The sequence below is a fragment of the Erinaceus europaeus genome, chromosome 18 (genome assembly GCF_950295315.1).
Source record: "Erinaceus europaeus chromosome 18, mEriEur2.1, whole genome shotgun sequence".
Classification (NCBI taxonomy): Eukaryota; Metazoa; Chordata; class Mammalia; order Eulipotyphla; family Erinaceidae; genus Erinaceus; species Erinaceus europaeus.
This window is the reverse complement of record NC_080179.1, coordinates 13183373-13206786: the sequence shown is the minus strand read 5'-3', so window position 1 is coordinate 13206786 and position 23414 is coordinate 13183373.

The following is a 23414-nucleotide window of genomic DNA, read 5'->3' as shown; positions in this document are numbered from 1 at the left end:
CCACACCTGCAGGGGAGTCCCTTCACAAACAGTGAAGCAGGTCTGCAGGTGTCTATCTTTCTTTCCCCCTCTCTGTCTTCCCCTCTTCTCTCCATTACTCTCTGTTTTACCCAACAATGATGACATCAATAACAACAATAGTAACTACAACAACAAAAAAGGGCAACGAAAGGGAAAATAAATAAATAGTAACTACATAAATTTTAAAAAAAGAACTCCATTTCCATGATAGTGGTTTTTTTTTCCCCAAAAAACTCCTAAGATCATCCAATCCCCAAATGAATGAGACAGATTTGAGACCTCTCTCCTATCTCCTTGTCAGTTAACCTCAAAATCAAGCCTCCTCTTTTCTCAAAATTTGGTACCTTAGTTTTGCTTCTAAGTGGCGTGGGCAGGAAGATCTTGCCTAGGAAACCAACCAACCTTAAATGCTTTCCAAATGTCACCTAATTAGCATAACCAAACTCCATTATAGCTCTCTACCTTAGTAAATTCTGTGGTCTTTAGGAAGTCAGTGTCAGAAATGGAAAGAAAAAAAATCATTTCTTTCTAATAATATATCACCAAACTGCATCATCCCATCAATACAACTATGAAAATAAATTCACAAAATTGGGCACAAAGAATGAATTCCAGAGGTCTTAAGTTAGTCAGAGAAGACGTTGTAACAGAAGCGTGCTGTAATTTTTACCCCGTTATATGTGGGCCTTCAAGAAACCATGCCCACACATCTACAAAAGATATATATATATATCCTCCAGGGTTATTGCTGGGGCTCGGTGACTACACTATGAATCCAGGCTCCTGGAGGCCATTTTCCCCGTTTTGTTGTCCTCGTAGTTGTTATTATTATTGTTATAGCTGTTGTTGTTGTTGGATAATACAGAGAGAAATCAAGAGAGGAGGGGAAGGCAAGACAGAGAGGGGAAGAGAAAGACACCTGCAGACCTGCTTCACCGCTTGTGAAGTGACACCCCTGCAGGTGGGTCCTTACTCTGGTCCTTGCGCTTTGCACCATGTGCACTTAATCTGCTGTACTACCGCCCACCCCCCACAAGAGATCTTCTTTTTTTTCTTTTTTTTTCCTCCTCCAGGTTTATTGCTGGGCTCGGTGCCTGCACCATGAATCCACCGCTCCTGGAGGCCATTTTTTCCCCCTTTTGTTGCCCTTGTTGTAGCTTCCTTGTGGTTATTATTATTGCCCTTGTTGACGCAATTCATTGTTGGATAGGACAGAGAGAAATGGAGAGAGGAGGGGAAGACAAAGAAGGGGAGAGAAGGATAGACACCTGCAGACCTGCTTCACCGCCTGTGAAGCGACTCCCCCTGCAGGTGGGGAGCCGGGGGCTCGAACCGGGATCCTTATGCCGGTTCCTGCGCTTTGCGCCACATGCGCTTAACCCACTGCGCCACCGCCGGACCCCCGAGATCATCTTTAAAAAAAAAAAAAAAAAAAAAGTATCTGTATTTATTTATTTGGATAGAGATAGCCAAAAATCGAGAGGGAAAGCGTGATAGCGAGAGAGAGAGAGAGAGAGAGAGAGAGAGAGAGAGAGACCTGCAGCTCTGCTTCACCACTTGTGAAGTTTCCCCTGTAGGTGGGGGCCGGGTGGGGCTTGAACCCAGGGCCTTGCACACTGTAACGTGCACTCAACCAGGTGCACCACCACCTGGCCCCCAAGATATTCTTTATAGTAGATTTTTCGTCATGATCTTCACATTTCCCCACACATAAACTGCATTTGCCTTAGAGATAATGTTCCCTTCGCTAAATATGAGTTTGAGTATAGATTTCCTTTTTTTCTTTTTTGTTAGAAAATTATATTGTTGCAGGGGAAAGAGGCTGAGGAGTCTCTTCCCCATGGATTCTGGTTTGTCATACTAAACTTGACAAAGAATTGGGGAGAAGTACATGATTTCTGGTAAGTGAAAACACACGCACAGATACATGAACAAGGCAGCATGGTGATGGCGTTGGACTCTTAGGAACAATATTTACATGGATAGGGAAGTAACTAACCAAATCTTTCTCTCTCCCTCTCCTTTCTCTAGACTAATCTTCAGTTTGAGTAACTTCAATTTCTCTTTAATTAAATTTTGAATTCACTTCACAGCAGTTGCTATTTTAATTACCAAAAAGAATTAATTCATCAGCAAATAAAACAAACAAAAAATATGGTATTTTTTTTTTTAGTACTTTCTCAAAGGTGACCTGGTTTGTTCAGTAAATAATACATAAAATCTGTATTCCTTCTTAAAAAGTTAGCTTCATGGGAGTTGGGCGGTAGTGCAGCTGGTTAAATGCACCTGGTGCAAAGATCAAGGACCGGCATAAGGATCCCAGTTGGAGCCCCCTGCAGGGGGGTCGCTTCACAAATGGTGAAGCAGGTCTGCAGTTGTCTATCTTTCTCTCTCCCTCTCTGTCTTCCCCTCCTCTCTCCATTTCTCTCTGTCCTATCTAATAATGGCACCAACAACAACAACAATAACTACAACAATAAAAAGGGCAACAAAAAGGAAAATAAATAAATATTTAAAATATTTTTTAAAAAGTTAGCTTCATTAACGCCACCTTTTAATTTTGGTGATTATTTTTCCCAAAGTCTAATTGTAGGGGGCCAGGTGGTGGCACACCCGGTTAAGTGCACATAGTGCTGTGCAAAGATACACGCAAGCATTTGGGTTCAAGTCCCCACTCCCCACCTTCAAGGTGAAACACTTCACAGTAGTGAAGCAGATCTGCAGGTGTCTTTCTTTCCTTCTCTCTACCCACCCCTCACCTTTCTCAATTTCTCTCTGTCATATTGAATAAAAGGAAAGATTTTTTAAAAGGCTGCCGGAAGTGGTGGACTTGTAGTGCTGGCACCAAGCTCCCCGCTACTGGAAGCAAAAAAATAAAAAATAAAAAAGGTCTAAACTTAAAAAAAAGAGGACTTGTTATTGTTAACCAGATTACTACTCAGCTCTGCTTTGTGGTGGTGCTAGGGATTGAACCTGGGAACTTTAGGGCCTTGGGCATAAAAATCTACTCTGTGGAATGTAACACTTTTTAGTCTCCCCATCTGTGGACAGATGATGCCTTACAGGTTGCAAGCACTGGCGTTTTCCTAGAGTGATGGTTCTATGTCAAGGTTTTTCTGGGCTCATTCTTCCACTGACTTAATTATGATCTATGCCTAACAGAGCCCACGTACAACTTTTTGCAGAATGCTATTACCCTAGAATTACTATAGCACATATTAAGACATAATTGTACTCCCCACTAGATAGAAACTGTCCCCAACAATAAACTTTGATAATAATAATAATAATAATAATAATATAACTGCTCTGTAACCACTGTGTTATCTCCCTGGCCTTAAAATGAGAACTTTTACAAAATAAGAAAACTATAACAACATCTAACATACTAACAGTATGCTTAACGGCAGTTACTTCATAGCTGGTTAAATTCTTCTTGACAGAAGCCAGAAAATGGAATTCCCAAAAGGGACCATTAACAGTAACAACAGCCAAATTAATTGAAAGTCAAGGTCTCAGAGAGCTATTTGTACATGTTCAGAGGAGCACCAGTCCAAATTGCCAATAGGTGGAAGCAACCCAAATCCACCTACAGGGAAATCAATGAACAAAATGTGATGTAGATATTAAGTGTCATACTATGCAATCTTTAAATAAAAGGGAATTCTGATTCATGTGGTTACATGACATAATCCTGGGAACATTATGCTACGTCAAGTTGTCACAAAAAGAAATTACTGCAAGATTCTATTTATGTAATATGCATGTACTAATAGTCTAGCTCACAGAAACAAAGTCCCAGGTTGACTGACTGCCAAGGGCTGTGCAAGACAGAGAATTGGTGTTTAGAGGATAGAACTTCAATTTTGAAGGGGAAATAAAAGAATTCTGGAAATGGGTTGCATAACAAAGTGATTGTAACTTTGAAAAATAAAAATTATTGTTGTTGTTGTTGTTATTTTGCCTCCAGGGTTATCGCTGGGGCTCAGTGCCAGCACTAGGAATCCACTGCTCCTGGAGGCCATTTTTCCCATTTTGTTGCCCTTGTTGTTGCGCTTATTGTAGTTGTTATTGTTATTGTTGGCATAGCTGTTGTTGTTGGATAGGACAGAGAGAAATGGAGAGAGGAGGGGAAGACAGAGGCAGGGAGAGAAAGATAGACACCTGTAGACCTGCTTCACAGACTGTGAAGCAGCCCCCCTGCAGGTGGGGAGCTGGGGGCTCGAACTGGGATCCTTACACTGGCTCTTGTGCTTTGCGACATGTGCACTACTGCCCAGCTCCCTGAAAAATAAAAATTATTAAAAAAAAAAAAAACTCAAGGAATAGTGGTCCAGAAGTTGGCGCAGTAGATAAAGCATCAGACTCTCATGCATGAGGTCCTGAGTTCAATTCCCGGCAGCACATGTACCACAGTGATATCTGGCTCTTTCTCTTCCTGTGTTTCTCATTAATAAGTAAATAAAATCTTTTTTTTTAAAAAAAAAAAACAACTTTAACAACAACAAAAAAAACCTCAAGGAATAAAAACTATTGCAAAGTTGTTATAAATGTGTTTCTAGGATGTTTATATAAGAAAAATGTCATTTTTATAAACTGCTTTAAAGACAAATTATAATTTGGAAAAAATGATAATTTTTAATCACTTGAAAAAGGTTAAAAATGATTAAAGTGGGGGTACAGGTGGTAGCACACCAGGATAAGTGTACATAGTGCAAAGCGCAGGGACTGGCTCAAGGCTCCCCACCTGCCGGGAGGTCGCTTCACAAGCGGTGAAGCAGGTCTGCAGGTGTCTATCTTTCTCTCCCCCTCTCTCTCTTCCTTTCCTCTCTCAATTTCTCTCTGTTTTATCCAACAACAACAATAACAGAAACAACCAATACAAGCAATAACAACAACAACAATGGAAAAAAGATGTCCACCAGAAACAGTGGATTCATGGTGTAGGCACCGAGCCCCAGCAATAACCCTGGAGGCAAAAAAAAAAAATGGCAGGGGAAAGAGCATAATGGTTATGCAAAGAGACTCTCATGCCTGAGGCTCCAAAGTCCCAGGTTCAATCCCCTGCACCACCATTAACTAGAGTTGAGCAGTGGTAAAAAGGAGAGAGAAAGGAAAAAGAAAGAAAAAAGAAATGATTGAAGTGATTTTGTCCAAAATATTTCTATAGTTAGGACAGATTTTGAAGTTTAATAGTATTATGTGTGCCTTAATAAGGAATTGCTAAACTTAGAATTTTGGCTAAAGAGAGTAATTGTTTCAGAAATTGTAAAAAGAACAAGTAAGAAATTATAAATAAAACAGATCTTCTAATAAATTATGGACCCTGTGGTTTGGGAGGTAGTGCAGTGGATAAAAATTGGACTTTAAAGAATGAGTTCTTGAGTTCACTCCCAACAGCAGCACATATACCAGAGTGATGTCTGGTTCTTTCTTTCTCTCCTTTTTTTTTTTTTTTTTTTTACCAGAGCACTGTTCAGCTCTGGCTTATGATGGTACAGGAGATTGAACCTGGGACTTTGGAGCCTCACATGAGAGTCTGTTTGCATAACCATTATGCTATCTACCCTCCATCCCCCCTCTCCTTCTATCTTTCTCATTAATAAGTAAACCAAATCTTAATAAAAAATAAATTATAAGTCCTGTAAATACAAGATTCTGTCTGTTGAGACTAGTAATAACAAGTTTGCCTAAGCTATAGTTTTTTTTTTCCATTTATTTATTTATTCCCTTTTGTTGCCCTTGTTGGTTTATTGTTGTAGTTATTATTGTTGTCGTCGTTGTTGGATAGGACAGAGAGAAATGGAGAGAGGAGGGGAAGACAGAGAGGGGGAGAGAAAGACACCTGCAGACTTGCTTCACCACCTGTGAAGAGACTCCCCTGCAGGTGGGGAGCCGGGGGCTCGAACTGGGATCCTTATGCCTGTCCTTGTGCTTTGCGCTTCATGCGCTTAAACTGCTGTGCTACCAACCGACTCCCTAAGCTATAGTTTTCAAGGAATCTGCTTTTCATTAATGTAGAATGGCTCAAAATCTATTTCAAGAGAAAGATATGATCTACACTTATCCAAATGGACACCTTTATTGTTTGATTTTAAAAGTGTTTATTGATTCTTATATCTAAGAATGTTTTTGTTGATAAATCAATGTAATATTCTATGTTTGTGTGTTTCTCAAGCTATTGTGAAATAAAATGAGACCAGAGCTCATACTTAAAGAAAAAAAAGTGATTGTATACAACAATTCTAAACCACACACCTAAAATTTGTTAAGATGACAACTTCTGGGGTGCCTGGTTGAGCATATGTTACCATGCGTGAAGACTCAGGTTCAAGCCCCTAGTCCCCACCTGCAGGAGTGAAGATTCATGAAAACATTGCTGCAGGTGTCTCTCTTCTTCTCAATTTCTGTCTCTATCCAATTAATGAAATAAATAAAATATTTTTAAAAGATGACAACTTTTATGTTATGTATATATTGACTTACTATAACTTAGAAAATTAATTTTAAAAATGGCATGGGTGCATATATGTGACACCACCTCGTTTTATATTTTAATTTCTTTATTGGGGAATTAATAATATTTTACATTCAACAGTAAATACAATAGTTTGTACATGAATAACATTTCCCAGTTTTCCATATAACAATACAACCCCCACTAGGTCCTCTGTCATCCTTTTTGGACCTGTATTCTCCCCACCCACCCACCCCAGAGTCTTTTACTTTGGTGCAATACGCCAATTCCAGTTCAGGTTCTACTTGTGTTTTCTCTTCTGATCTTGTTTTTCATCTTCTGCCTGAGAGTGAGATTATGTCATATACATCCTTCTGTTTCTGACTTACTTCACTTAACATAATTTTTTCAAGCTCCAACCAAGATCGGCTGAAAGTGGTGAAGTCACCATTTTTAATAGCTAAGTAGTATTCCATTGTGTATATATACCAGAACTTGTTCAGCCACTCATCTGTTGTTGGACACCTGTGTTGCTTCCAGATGTTGGCTATTACAAATTGTGCTGCTAAGAACATGTGTGTACACAGATCTTTTTGGATGAATGTGCTGGGTTCCTTAGGATAGATCCCCAGGAGAGGAATTGCAGCATCATAGGGAAGGTCTATGTCTAGCCTTGTGAGAGTTCTCCAGGCTGTTCTCCACAGAGGCTGGACCAATTTTCATTCCCACCAGCAGTGCAGGAGGGTTCCTTTGACCCCGACAACGTCTCCAACATTTGCTGCTGTTACCTTTTCTGCTGTATGACATTCTCACAGGAGTGAAGTGGTATCTCATTGTTGTCTTTATTTGTCTTTCTCTGACAATCAGAGACTTGGAGCATTTTTTCATGACCACCTTGTTTTGATAGTGTACTATGTTAGGCATATTGTATGAAAGGCTGGCATATTGCACCAAAGTAAAAGACTCTGGGGTATGTGGGTGGGGAGAATACAGATTCAAGAAGGATGACAGAGGACCTAGTGGGGTTGTATTGTTATATGGAAAACTGGGAAATGTTATGCATGTACAAACTATTGTGTTTACTGTTGAATGTAAAACATTAATTCCCTAGTAAAGAAATTAAAAATATATGTTGTATGAAAGGTACCAGGGATGTTTCTGCACTGATTATGACACTTCCTGTGAGTCTATCATGACTTCAAAGCAAAAAGTTTTTTTAAAAAATTGCATTCTTGTGTGTGTGGGGAAAGTGAGGAAGTTCTTAGAATGCCACTTCAATACCTTGGACTAGGATAACATACCTTCACGGAGACACAGATTAAAGAGCCTATTTAACCACGGTCTGCCCATGAGGAGAACTTTGATCAGAAAGATGCTCCCAAGCTGGGACCCAGCAGGACCAAGTAACTCATATAATGATTATTACAAGTTATTAGCCTTCAAGGAAAGTTGAGTGAACACGGTTCCCCTTTGGCATAGGGGTTTTGGCAATGGCTTTCTATAGAGCAGCGTTTCCAACAATAATACCCCTCCCTGCATGTCAAATACCTTATTTGCCCAACAGAGAACCATAAAATAAATCCTAGATCCTCTCCAAGTATATTATCCGCAAATATCATAACGTGAGGGCATAGCCCATAGCAGTGCTTCTGGCTGAGGCCAAAATACACTGGGTGCTTTTCATTCTGGTTTTAGACACCTGATTTCTCTCTTCCTTTGGAATGTTGATGGAAAGTTTCATGGACTATTGAATAAATTCAAACTAAAAAAGGAGAAGTAGACCTTTGAGGTTTACTTTTCCACCTTATTCTTGAAGGCTTGCAAGATGTCAGAACAGAACCTTTTCTTTTACTTTCTTCTCTTTCTTTCTTTCTTTCTTTTTTTTTTTTTTGCATCTAGGCTTATCACTGGTGCCTGCACTATGAATCCACGGTTCCTGATAGCTAATTTTTCCATTTTACTGAACAGGACAGAGAAAAATTGAGAAAGGAGGAGGAGACAGAGAGGGAGAGAGAAAAATTGGCACCTGCATCCTGCTTCACCGCTGGTGAAGTGACCCCCAGTAGGTGGGGAACCGGGGGCTCCAGCTGTGACCCTAGTGTGTGTCCTTGTTCTTCTCACTTGGTGCGTTTAACTGGGTGTGTCACTGCCCAGCCCCCTCAGAATCTTTTCTAGGTGCCAAAGTTAAAATAGAAAATGTTACCAGCCAGTTCATGAATTCCTGGTGTAGAAAGAATTCAACATTACATCAAGATATCACAAGATGAAAAATTTATTTAGCAATAGAAGGGGAAAACACATTTCACAGAAGAGTATTGTACATGCTTCAGGGTGTCTACACGTCTGAATTGTTTATCATTTTTTTGAAAAAGATTTATTTATTAGAAAGAGAGAACCAAGAGAACCATTCAATGCTGGGACCTGACTTACAGCCATAGCATCACCTTCTAGGTCACACTGTATAGCAATTTTATGGAACTTGTTTATAAAAATTAACGCAGGATAAATAATTAAGTAGCTATTTTCTAAGGCAGGAGAGTAGGATTTTTTTTTTTTTTTTGTCTTGAGTAAACTGTTGCTCAGTTTGAAGAGAAAGGTTGGAAGGCTCCCTTGAAGTGCAGAATTTAGGAAAAGAAAAGTTAGGTCTTGGCAGTCCGATGAAATCTCAGATTAGTTTTGTCTCTTCCTCAAAGTTCCTCTCAAACAATATCAGTGTGATTCAATGATTTGTCCTTTAATTTTTATTTTTTATTTTATTTTATTTATTTATTCCCTTTTGTTGCCCTTGTTGTTTTATTGTTGTAGTTATTATTGATGTCGTTGTTGTTGGATAGGATAGAGAGAAATGGAGAGAGGAGGGGAAGACAGAGAGGGGGAGAGAAAGACAGACACCTGCAGACCTGCTTCACCGCCTGTGAGGGGACCTGCCTGCAGGTGGGGAGCCGGGGGCTCGAACCGGTATCCTGACGCCGGTCCTTGAGCTTAGCGCCACCTGCGCTTAACCCGCTGCGCTACAGCCCGACTCCCGTCCTTTAATTTTTTTTTTAATTAAGCTAAGTTATTTCTATGAGGAGAAATAATTAGTTTTCTTTTCATTTTTGTACTTAGAAGTAGGTTACATGATTATAAAACCACAGCGCATAGTTTCACACCCACCATCAAAGTTCTGTATCCCCCACCTTCCCAGGATTCTTGAAAAACAAAATGCTGACGGACTGGCTTAAATAGACGGGTTTACATGCCTGCCACATTCTGTCTCCATGGTTTTGGAAAATGGGAGAGGGGTGTCGAAGTTTCTTAAAGGGCTATATACATAATTTTCATGACTGGTTTTCACTGTGATGATTTTCCATATTTAGTATCCCGGCCCTTTCCTGTGTTCTTCTCCATCTGTCTAGCTAGCCAGCCTCAAAAACAAGGTGACCAGTTTTTGTCTCCACTGAATTTATGCTGTAATGTCCATATAGTTGTAATACATTTCATTTCTTTGTTAAAATGAAACAGCATAGCAATATAATTGACCTTTACCAAAAATCGTTAGGCCTACTGCATTCCTAGGACAAGTTAATTATATCTTTTTTTTTTCTACAGATTCTTCTTATGTGGTTTAATTTCAAGGTTACATAATGGTAGTTAATACCAAATAGCAGTGGAGTTGTTTTTATTCTGCCTACTCTGGAGCAACTCAGATAAAATTTGTGGGGCTCAGATAAAATTTTTTTTTTTGACAGCTTGATTGAACTCATCTCTAAAGTTGTTCAAACGGGGGGGGGTGTATTTTGTTTTATGAAGTTGAAATTTTTTGTTTAATTTTTTTTTAAATATTTATTTATTTCCTTTTGTTGCCCTTGTTGTTTTATTGTTGTAGTTATTGTTCTTGTTGTTGATGTCGTCGTTGTTGGATAGGATAGAGAGAAATAGAGAAAGGAGAGAGAAAGACAGACACCTGCAGACCTGCTTCACCACCTGTGAAACAACTCCCCTGCAGGTGGAAAGCTGGGGGATCCTTACGCTTGTTCTTGTGTTTTGCGCCACCTGCGCTTAACCCAAGGCACTACCACCCGACTCCCTTCTCAGTATAATTTCTTTAGTGGTTATTAGTCTATCCAAATTTCTGAAGTTTTGTGTTTTAAATATTTGTCAATTTCATCTTGGTTTTGAAAATTATTACTGCACAAATATTCATAATTAATTTAGTATTTTTCAAAGTGTATGTCAGAGGGGTGTGAAATAAAATGTGAAGGAGGTATAAGAAAATATAGTGGGTTTTATTTGTAAAATAACAATGTTAACAATAAATAAAAAGTATCATTGAAAGGAAAATCACTCAAACAAAAGTCTGAATTAAGCAGTAGTGGTTGGATAATGAGTAGGGTTTTCATTTTCTTATGGAAAAAAAAAATTTTTTTTTGCCTCCAGGGTTATCTCTGGGCCTTGATGCCAGCACTACAAATTCACTGCTCCTAGCAGCCATTTACCCCCCATTTTTTGTTGTTGCTATTGTTGGATAGGGCAGAGAGAAATCGAGACAGAAGGGGAAGACAGAGAGGGGGAGAAGATAGACACCTGAAAACCTGCTTCACCACTTGTGAGGTGATGCCCCCTGCAGGTGGGGAGCCGGGGACTCGAACCGGGATCTTTTCACCGGCCCCTGTACTTCATGCCATGTGCACTTAACCTGGTGCGCCATTGCCTGTCCCCTTCTTATGAGAAATTTTATAGAAAGGATATTTTTACTGTGAAATAAGCATGATAAATATTCCACACAGACCTGATGGGCAGAATTAGCAAAAATGCCATCTAGGGGGGTTTTCTTGAGATTTTATAATATTGTACAGAAGGAGAAATACCAGTCCTTTAGTGGAAAGATGCTTTGTTTGTGAGGATATTAATTACCTCAGTGTGCAATAATAGTCAGACTAATGACTATGAGTGAAAAAAATTTACTTCTACACTGTAAACCATTAACCCCCTCAAAAAAATTACTTCTTACATGTATGAAAAGAAATTTCCTTTTATCTTAGGCTCCCTTCAAGAATAAAGTCAAGATTATTTGACTTGCAAAATTAAATACTGGCCTCATTTCAAATGGAATAATATTTAGTCCTTGATCATAACTCCCTTGGTGCAGTTTATATTAATTTAATTATTTTTAATTACCATTGTATATTGATTTAAGCTTAGACAATGTATCTAAACAGTTATGTTTAAGGTTTTAAAGTTAAATGCCAGGGGGAGATGGAATTTCTTCAAAAGAAATAGTATAGGCAACTTTAGAGGAATTTTTCCTTAGTGGCTATCAAGTGTTCTAATTTTTTTATATTTATTTATTTATTTATTTTCCCTTTTGTTGCCCGAGTTGTTTTTCATTATTGTTGTAGTTATTATTGTTGTAGTTATTGATGTTGTTATTGTTGTATAGGACAGAAAGAAATGGAGGGAGGAGGGGAAGACAGAGAGAGGGAGAGAAAGATAGACACCTGCAGACCTGCTTCACCACCTGTGAAGCGACTCTCCTACAGGTGGGGAACCAGGCGCTCGAGCCGGGATTCTTATGCAGGTCTTTGCGTTTTGTGACACATACTTTTAACCCGCTGCGCTACCGCCCCACTCCCAGCTATCAAGTTTTCTTAGCTGTGCAATGATTTCAGTCTGAACTCACTGGCCACAGAAGAATGGAATAGGTGGTAGTTAGTATCTTCTAGGTAAGATTATACGTGGTTTGCAAATGGGCAGAGTATGCAGTGTCCATTATGGCAGAATTTGAGGAAGCAGAAAAGCCGGAGAGTTTGTGTGTTTTCCTCTAGCGACCAATGCTCCAAAGTACCTATGACTACAGATATTTGCTTATTTTATATTTTAATTCTAAGGATCTATGTATACAGTACCAATTCCAGGTTGATATATGAAATGACATGACACATTATATACACAGAAGGAATATAACTACATCTATACACTGGGGGAGATGCATATGCTGGGGGGCCAAGAGGTGTTGCATGTGGTTAAATTAAATGCACACACTACAGGGCACAAGCACCTGGGTTCAAGCCCTTGGTCCCTACCTGCCGGGGGAAGTCTTCAAGAGTGGTGAAGTAGGGCTGCAGGTGTGTCTCTGTCTCCCTTTCTAGCTCCTCTCCTCTCAATTTCTCTCTGTCTTGATCCAATAATAGACAAATAAAATTATATTTAAAATTTAAATTATATTTAAAAGGGGTGCTGGGTGGTGGCACAGCGGGTTAAGCGCACTCGGCGTGAAGCGCAAGGACGGGCATAAGGATCCTGGTTCAAGCCCCTGGCTTCCAACCTGCAGTGGGGTCACTTCACAAGCAGTGAAGCAGGTCTGCTGGTGTCTATCTCTCTGTCTTCCCCTCCTCTCTTAATTTATCTCTGTCCTATCCGACAGCAATAACAACAATAATAATAACAACAGCAACAATAAACAACAAGGGCAACTAAATGGGAAAAAATAGTCTCCAGGAACAGTGGATTTGTAGTGCAGGCACCAAGTCTCAGCGATAATCCTAGAGGCAAAAAAAATATATTTAAAAAGAAAAGAAATGTGCATATGCTGTGTCAAACTACTGTAAAATAGTAAGAATTGTCAGGGCTCAGAGAATAGGGTAGTTAAGGTGGTGCTTTCCAAAGGGTGCAAGATGAAAATCAGCCATTCATCTGGGTTCTTCTTGGGCTAAGGGAGTAACCTAAACAGCAAAAAAAGATTATCAAATGAGAAATCAGTTTAACTGTGCACACAGGGACTCCACAATGACTATTTGGACCCCATCTCCTGAAATGAGAGATGGGGATATGAATCTGGAGTTGCATCTTGAGGCATCAATGAGAGAGGACGGGGAGCTCTCACTTGACAAGAAAGGGTGGTCTTCATGCCAAAGACTAGAGAGATCTGCAGATAGAGAGGACTTGTTTATAGACTAACTTAGCTTGGGTGGTAACTTCCTAAACCACATTCTTTTGCACTACAAAGAGGTCAGTGACTCCTCTTTTGATTAGAGGATGGGCAAAAGGACTAAGGCAAGGGTAAAAAGGAAAAAAGGAAAGACACCTAGAAGTAGTAGTAGGTGTAGGGGTGACTTAGAAAGGAATTGAAGGGAAGCTGGGTGGCAGTGCACTAAGCGCACATAGTGCAAAACACAAGGACCATCTAACGGGTCCTGGTTCCAGCCCCCAGCTCCCTACTTGCAGGGGGGTCTCTTCACAAGTGGTGAAGCAGGTCTGCAGGTGTCTATTTTTCTCACCCCCTCTCTGTCTTTCCCTCTTCTCTCAATTTCTCTCTGTCCTATCCAACAACAGTAATAACAACAATAACAACAGTGGGGAAAAAATGGCCACCAGGAGCATGGATTTGTAGTGCAATTACTGAGTCCCAGTAATAACCCTGGAGGCAAAAAAAGAAAGGAAGGCAGCGCCATTGAAAAAAATGAGAAGAAAAAATATATATATATGATCAGCCCGTATTGTGACCTTGAGAGAATTACTATAGTTTCTCACAGAAGGGATGGGGACACAGAACTCTGGTTGTGTGACCTTATAATTTTGTAAGGCAATATTTAAAAAAAAAAACAAAACAACCTTCTCTTCAACTTCTAGGCTTTCTTGGCTCTTACCACAAACTAATCAGCATTCCACAGTATTGTCATTCAAACTAAGAATAAGGTATAGCAAGGCTTTACTTCTATTCTTTAGAATTCCCGTCCAGGAGTCAATCCTAAAGTGCTCTCTAAAATAATGCTGCATCGGTTCTCTTAGCTAATAACAGAAATCAGTTTGGGGTCATATTGCAGGCATGATGCCAGGAACTGCAGATGAACACACTTCAATTTCTAAATAAGTAACAAGAGGTCATAAAGATTGGTGACTACAAAAGCCAAGTCTGCTAAGATTGTGTGTGTGTGTGTTTACCATAACACTGTTCAGCTCAGGCTTATGGTGGTGCAGGGGATTGAACCTGGGAGTTTGGAGCCTCAGGCATGACAGTCTGTTTGTACAACCATTATGCTATTTACTCGATTTAGTCTGCTAAGAGTTTCAAGTGCTACAGGTGGTTTGCAGAAGCACTACAACTCATATGTGTTACTGCAGCGGGTTTATAGAGCTTGTGTGTTGAGCCCCCTTACTCAGATCTTCAGAAATGCAGCCCAAGATAAAACCCTCCAAGCACTCAGCTGTGTGTCATGTGTTCCTGAGGGGAATGGGTTTGTATAGACAGAAAGAGAGGAGCTAGTCCACATTTATGTCCACGTATGCAAATATGACTCTTAGAGCAGTTATTCACTCATAGCTTTTGTATAAAAGCAAACCATGTGGAAAGTATTTAAAAATATCTACTTGAGGGGGCCAGGCGGTAGCTCAGCAGGATAAGCGCACGTGGTGCGAAGTGCAAGGACCGGCATAAGGATCCCCACCTGCTGGGGGGGGGTCACTTCACGGGCGGTGAAGCAGGTCTGCAGGTGTCTGTCTTTCTCTCGCCCTCTCTGTCTTCCTCTCCTCTCTCCATTGCTCTGTCCTATCAGCAAAAACAACAGCAATAACAACAACAAAAAGGGTAACAAAATAGGAAAAACTGGCCTCCAGGAGCAGTGGGTTTGTAGTGCAGGCACCGAGGCCCAGTGATAACCCTGGAGGCAAAAACAAACAAACAAACAAACAAATAAATAAATAAACCTACTTGAAAACTGAAACATTAAAGAGGTATGTGTACCCATATGTTCACTGCAGTACTAATTTCAATAACTAAGATTTGTAAATCCTTTCTTGTAACAGCATGAGTTACCTGTAGTTTCTACTCACTGGCCACACGTGTGCTGTGTTCTCAAAACACAAAACAATTCTTTTCCTTCCTGAGGTCACACCTTAACATTTTAAAATAGTTCCTGTTAGTTTTCCACTAGAACTGAGTTAAATCTTACAGAGAAAGTAACACCAGCCCAGCTGGAGAAAGCCTGCTCAGACTGAAGTCCAACTTTTATAGAAACTTTCTGAAAGATGTTACAAATACCACATTTGACATGAAAATTATATTTATCCAAAATGACAAAAGAAACCACAAGTTAGAATTAAAATTTTAAACTAACAAATATCAACAAATGTATAGCATGTTTTTATGAATTAGTTGACAAAGTATATTTTGCTTCCGATGTTCTGGGTTAGGTTTTTCTGATTGTTTGTTTTGTTTTGTTTTGTTTTTGCCTCCAGGGTTATTGCTGGGGCTCAGGTGCCTGCACTATGAATCCACTGCTCCTGGAGGCCATTTTTCCCATTTTGTTGCCCTTGTTGTTGTTGTTGTTATTGTTGGATAGGACAGAGAGAAAACAGAGAGGAGGGGAAGACAGAGAGGAAGAGAGAACGGTAGACATTTGTAGACCTGCTTCATCGCTTGTGAAGAGACACCCCCTCACTCCCTGCAGGTGGGGAGCTGGGGCATGAACTGGGATACTTAGGCGTCCTTGAGCTTCCAGCCATGTGTGCTTAACCCGCTGTGCTACCATCTGGCCCCCAACATTAACTTATTTATTTATTTATTTACCCCTTTGTTGCCCTTGTTGTTTTGTTGTAGTTATTGTTGTTGATAATGATGTCGTCGTAGTTAGCACAGAGAGAAATGAAGAGAGGAGGGGAAGACAGAGAGGGGAAGAAAAAGACAGACACCTGCAGACCTGCTTTACCGCTTGTAAAGCAACTCTCCTGCAGGTGAGGAGCCGGGGGCTGGAACCGGATTCCTACGTTGGTCCTTGTGCTTTGTGCCACCTGCTTAACCCGCTGCACTACTGCCCGACTACCCAACATTAACTTTTATGATTATTCTATTGCAAGCTCACAAAAGCAGGACATGTGTTTGTTTACTTGGATGAATGAACTATTAAGTCCTTAGGTTTTTTTTTTCTTGCTAATTAAAATCTACTTTTATTCACTAGAAACATAAAAACAAATAGCAATTCAGGCAATCAGGCACAGATGGGTTACACCCATCAACTTCCGAATTTCAAATTAACAAATACTGTGCGGTAGCGCACCCATGTGGTCATAATGTAGCTTGCAGGAAAACAAATATTTGTAGTAGAATCCAGCACTTAATGGACCATTATTTTTTGGTTGTTGTTATTTTCTTATTTCTTTATTGGGGATTAATGTTTTACAGTTGACAGCAAATATGATAGTTTGTACATTCATAACATTTCTCAGTTTTCCACACAATACAACCCCCACGAGGTCCTCCTCTGCCATCCTGTTCCAGGACCTGAACTCTGCTCCCAAACCACCCCAGAGTCTTTTACTTTGGTGCAATACACCAACTTCAGTCCAAGCTTTGCTTAATGTTTTCTCTTCTGATCTTGTTTTTCAGCTTCTGCCTGTTAGTGAGATTGTACCAAAGTAAAAGATTCTGGGGAGGGGGGGAAGGATTCAGGTCCTGGAAAGTGATGGCAGAGGATCTAGTGGGGGTTATATTGTTATTTGGAAAACTGGGAAGTGTTATGCATGTACAAACTATTGTATATACCCAGGACTGTAAAACACTAATCCCCCAATAAAGAAATTAAAAATTCTTAATCTACCACTTTAAGGCGCTCTAAGGCTTTATAGTGACATATCATTAAATCCATGCCTTTATTTGGCTTTGCCATATACTCAAAAAGTTTCTCTCTTTTTTTCTGGGATGTAACTAAATCCTTTCCATATTTCCGTTGTATTTATTAGTATAAAAATGCTATAGAGGGACCAGGTGGTGGTGCATCTGGTTAAGCGCACACATTACAGAGAGCAAGGACCCAGGTTCAAGCCCCTGGTCCCCACCTGCAGGGGGGAAGCTTTACAAGTGCTGAAACAGGGCTGCAGGTGTCTGTCTCTCTCTCTCTCTATCTCTCTCTTCCCCTCCCTTCTCAATGTCTCTCTGCCTCTATCCAATAATAAAGAAATAAAAATACTTTTAAAAAATGCTATAGAAATGTAGTTATCCACTAATGCTGGTAGCATCAGTAGAAGGAATTTGTTCATATCTTCTTTCTTCAAAACTCCACTTTTTAAATTCTTAATTCCAGACCACATCGACAGTAAGTGAACATAGATTTCCTTTCATGGACTTGGACCTCTCCAAGGTTCAGACTGGCTGTGGATCTTTATTTCACAACATCCTGGGTAGATAGTCCTTGTGATAAACCCTGCCTGCCATCAAAGAACAAGAAGAGAAAGGGGGTTGAGGACACAGCGTCCTAGGGATGAAAACTTAATTTTTTTAAAATTTATTTACCCCTTTTTTGTTGCCCCTGTTTTCTTGTTGTAGTTATTATTGTTGTTATTGATGTTGTCGTTGTTGGATAGGACAGAGAGAAATGGAGAGAGGAGGGGAAAACAGAGAGGGGGAGAGAAAGATAGACACCTGCAGACGTGCTTCACCGCCTGTGAAGTGACTCCCCTGCAGGTGGGGAGCCGGGGGCTGGAACCGGGATCCTTCTGCCTGCACGGGTCCTTGCGCTTTGTGCCACCTGCGCTTAACCCGCTGTGCTACTGCCCGACTGTCAAGGGATGAAAACTTTTAAGATCGAGTCTGCACAGTGTTCAGATGTGCCTTGAATATTAACGTAGTTGCCATGGTTGTGTCACTATGGCTTATTTACTTGAAACCCGGGAGTCTGTGTCTTTTTACTCCTTCACCCATTCCCCCGCCCCTCCCCTTACCATTCTGTTCTCTTGGTCTGAGTTTGCCTTTCTTTCCTTTCTTTCCTTTCCTTTCCTTTCCTTTCCTTTCCTTTCCTTTCCTTTCCTTTCCTTTCCTTTCCTTTCCTTTCCTTTCCTTTCCTTCCCTTCCCTTCCCTTCCCTTCCCTTCCCTTCCCTTCCCTTCCCTTCCCTTCCCTTCCCTTCCCTTTCCTTTCCTTTCCTGGCAGTAGCGCAGCGGATTAAGCACACATAGTGCAAAGCGCAAGGACCCGCTTAAGGATCTCAATTCAAGCCCCCGGCTCCCCACCTGCAGGGGGGTTGCTTCACAAGTGGTGAAGCCGGTCTGCAGGTGTCTCTGTCTCTCCCCCTCCTCTCAATTTCTCTCAGTCCTACCCAATAAAATGGACAAAATGGCCGGTAGAAGCAGTGAATTCGTAGTGCAGGTACTGAACCTCAGCAATAACTCTGGAGGCAAAATAATGATAATAATAACAACATTAATAATAATAGTTCTGAATGCAATATTTTATGAAACTAATAGAATAAAATCTTGAGAAAACTACTTCAATAATTTTCACTTTATATATATTTTTTGCCTCCAGCCAGAAATCAAGAGGGGAAGAGGAGATAGAAAGAGACAGACAGAGACAGCTGCAGCCCTACTTCACCACTTGTGAAGCTTTCCCCCTGTAGGTGGGGACTGGAGACTTGAACTTGGGTCCTTGCGCATTGCAACATGTGTGCTCAACTAGGTGCGCCACCACCCGGCAACTCGTAAAAATATTTTATATATGGAGGTCGTACCGCGGCAGGTTTTGGCGCAAAGTGCAAGAACCTGCATAAGGATCCTGGTTTGAGCCCCGGCTCCCCACCTGTAGGGGAGTTGCTTCACCAGCGGTGAAGCAGGTCTGCAAGGGTCTGTCTTTCTCTCCCCCCTCTGTCTTCCGCTCCTTTCTCCATCTCTCTCTGTCCTATCCAACAATGAAAGACATCAATAACAACAGTAACAATAATGACAACAAGGGCAACGAAATGGGAAAAAATGGCCTCACAGTGGATTCATAGTAGTGTAGACACCGAGCCCCAGCAATAACCCTGGAGGATATATATATATTTATATTTGATAGGACAGAGAAGAATTGAGAGAGAGGGGGTGGGTAGAGAGTGAAAGAGAAAAAAAGACATCTGCAGCTTTGCTTCACCTCTCAGGAAGTTTTCTCTTTGTAGGTAGGGAACCCGGGGCTTGAACCCTGGTCTTCGCTCTTGATAACATGTGCAGTCAACCAGCTGTGCCACCATCCAGCCCCATGACAGGCTCTTTCATGACTAAAAACTTTTTCCCCACCTGCAGGGGGGTCACTTCACAAGCGGTGAAGCAGGTCTGCAGGTGTCTGTCTCTCCCCTTTGTTTTCCCCTCCTTTCTTGATTTCTCTCTGTCCTATCTAACAACTATAACGATAATAATAACAAGGGCAACAAAAATGGGAAAAATGGCCTCCAGGAGCAGTGGATCCATAGTGCAGGCACTGAGCTCCAGTGATAATCCTGAAGGCAAAAAAATAAAAACAAACAAAAAAACCAACTTTTTTTTTCTGATACCACAATTATTACTAGGGTTCAGTAGCTCCTCCTCTTCCAGTAGCCATTTGTTTTTCTCTTCTTTTCCTTTCCTTCTTTCCTTACCCCCTTTTTTTTCTTTCCTTTTCTTTCCAAAAGCTACAGAGAGTTGGAGGGGAGTGGGAGAAGGAGAGGCCTGCACTGCTACTTATGAAATGGCCTACCCGCATAGAGAAACCAGGGACTTGAATCTAGATCCTTGGACATCGTAGCATGTGTGCTCTACCGGGTGCATCAGTCTGGCCCATAAGAGTGTACTTATTTATTAGCTAAATATAACCAGAGTATCACTCGGACATACACAGTGCTGGGACCAAACTCAGCACCTTGCACGTTAAGTCTTGTATTCTACCAGTGAATCTTGTCTGGTTGCTCTTTCATGGTTTTAAGTTTTTTTTTTTTGACACTTGCAGTGCAGTGTTTAGATTCCACCTCTTTTATGGTGGGCGTTGTCCTCAAATCATGATTTTATTTTTACTGGAAGGATTAATCATTTATAGTAAATACAATTGACACATATGTAACGTCTCTCAATTTTCTGAAGAACATTCTCCCCTCCCCCCCAAGCCTAGGTTCTCCTCCACCAGGACCTGGAAGTTCTCCCCCGCCCCCGGAGTCCTCTGTTTCATCTGTTTTCCATCTACACCATGCCTTGGCCTCACGTGAGCTTAATGTGCAGCTTGGCGATACGAGAATCCGGCATGAAGCCCAGCCAGTCTATCTTGGCGTTACTCTCGATCGCACCCTGTCATTTCACGAACATCTCATAAAAACTGCAGCAAAGGTGGGCGCGAGGAATCACATCATTGCAAGACTGGCCAGCTCCTCATGGGGCGCGAGCGCTTCCACACTACGATCATCCTCTCTGGCATTATGCTATTCCACTGCAGAATACTGTGCCCCAGGATGGTTCCGTAGCCCCCATATCCACTTGGTCGACTCCAAATTATATTCCTCCATGAGGATCATTTCTGGAACCATCCGTTCCACCCCGGTTCCATGGCTGCCAGTTCTTAGCAACATCGCCCCGCCAGATATTCGTCGGGATGCGGCATCATCTAAGTTCATTTCCCACGTCTACGCTCGACCGGACCTGCCAATATACGCGGATATCTTCGCCCACCCTGTCCAACGCTTGACGTCTCGTCACCCAATCTGGTCCCCTACGCCTACACTGAACTTCTCTGTTCCAGTCTCTTGGAAACAGAGCTGGCAGTCAGCTGAGGTCAAGAACAAACACCTCATCACAGACCCCTGCGAGCGTCAACCCGGCTTTGACCTGGCACGTTATGATCGGGCCCTCCTCAATCGCTATAGAACAGGCCATGGCCGGTGCGCCGCTATGTTCCATCGCTGGGGAGCCAGAGATGACCCGAACTGCCCCTGCGGCTACAGACAATGACCCACATAGTCAACGACTGCCACCTCTCCAGATTCAAAGGAGGTCTCGAAACTTTACATCAGGCTCAACCTGATGCTGTTGACTGGCTACGGAAGAAGGGCAAACGCTAGAAGAAGAAGAAGGAGTCCTCCACCAGGACCTGGAAGATCTCCCCCGTCCCCGGAGTCCTCCACCAGGACCTGGAAGCTCTCCCTGGCCCCCGGAGTCCTCCACCAGGACCTGGAAGCTCTCCCCCGCCCCCGGAGTCCTCCACCAGGACCTGGAAGCTCTCCCCCGCCCCCGGAGTCCTCCACCAGGACCTGGAAGCTCTCCCCCGCCCCTGGAGTCCTTTACTTTGGAGCAATACACCAAAGCCAGTTCAAGTTCTGCTTTGTGTTTCCCTTTTCTGTACTTATACCTCAACTTCTGTCGATGAAGATCATCCCATAGTCATCCTTCTCTTTCTGGATTATCTCATTTAACATGGTTCCTTCAAACTCCATCCAAGATGAGGCAAGGAAGGCAGATTCATCCTTAACAGCTGAGTTTCCATTGTGTATATATGCCAAATATATGCCACAACTTTCTCAGACACTCATCTGTGATTGGACAGGGAGATTGCTTCCAAGTTTTGGCTATTACAAATGATGCTGCTGTGATCATAGCTATCATTTTGTACATATTATTTTGGATGCTAAGAGTAATCTTTTCAAAGTGCAGATATGTCCTGCTTATTTGCACACACTCAGAGAGACCTGCAAAGAGGAAAACTAGCTACAGATTCATAACCACTCTCTAGAAATTTTAATAAATGGAAAAAGATATGTGAAAAGGAGAGGAAAAAAATTGAATTCAAAATTACATAGTTTATCTGATTTTTTTGTATGTTAAGTAGTATCTTTTCCCATTAAGGTTGGATGGACTATGAGAGACAGTGGGTGGGAAGCTTACTTGGAAATCAGCTGGGTATCACCGTGCACGTAAAAGAAATTAAGATTTAACAGAGGAGTTGGGTTTTCATGATATCTCAAAAAAGTTCTCAGCAGACCCCAAAGAAACTCTGAAGCTCATTGGCCCTTCAGAACGACCCCAAGCTGGAGCAAAAGACTCAGATGTTTGTTAACCAGTAATCAGATTTAGATTGCCCAAAGACATGGATGCAACTTGGATGAAATGATTATTTTCTTATATAAATATTTATTTATCCCCTTTTGTTGCCCTTGTTTATTGTTGTAGTTGTTATCGATGTCGTTGTTGTTGGACAGGACAGAGAGAAATGGAGAGAGGAGGGGAAGACAGAGAGGGGGAGAGAAAGATAGACACCTGCAGACCTGCTTCACCGCCTCTGAGGTGACTCCCCTGCAGGTGGGGAGCCGGGGGCTGGAACCGGGATCTTTATGCTGGTCTTTGTGCTTGGCACCGTGTGTGCTTAACCCGCTGCACTACCATCCAACTCCCTTGATGAAGTGATTCTTTTTTTTTAATCTTTATTTATTGGATAGAGACAGCCAGAAATTGAGAGGGAAGGGGGAGATAGTGTGGGAGAGAGACAGAGAGACACCTGGGGCCCTGCTTCACCACTCGTGAAACTTTCCCCCTGCAGGTGGGGACTAGGGGCTCGAACCTGGGTCCTTGTGCACTGTAATATGTGCGCTCAACAAGGTGTGCCACCACCCAGCCCAATGAAGTGATTCTTATCTACCAGGATATTTTGAAGGCTTCTATCGAGGGCCAATTATGTGGGTGCGTGATTTATGTAGTCATATGGCCACAAGCTACAAGTCTCTCTCTTTTTTCCTCCAGGGTTACTGCTGGGGCTTGGTGCCAGCACCGTGAATCCACTGCTCCCTGCGGCCATTTTTTATTTTATTTTTTCCATTTTATTCAATAGGACAGAGTGAACTTGATAGGGGAGGAGAGAGGAAGAAAGACAGACTAGAACCTGGGTCCTTGCACATTGTACTATAAGCACTTAACCAGGTATGCCCCCACTTGGCTCCCTCTTAACTAATCTCATTGACAGATGCTTTTTTTGCAGGACTCTGTACAAATGAAGTGATAAGACCTTTCATCTTGTGGTCCGGGAGGTGGCGCAATGGCTAAGGCACTAGACTCCGAAGCATGAGGTCTTGAGTTCAATCCTCGGCAACACATATACTAGAGTGATGTCTGGTTCTTTCTCTCTCTCCTATGTTTCTCATTAATAAATAAATAAAATCTTTAAAAAAGACCTTTCATCTTGAAGTGCTATGTGGCTGAGAGGC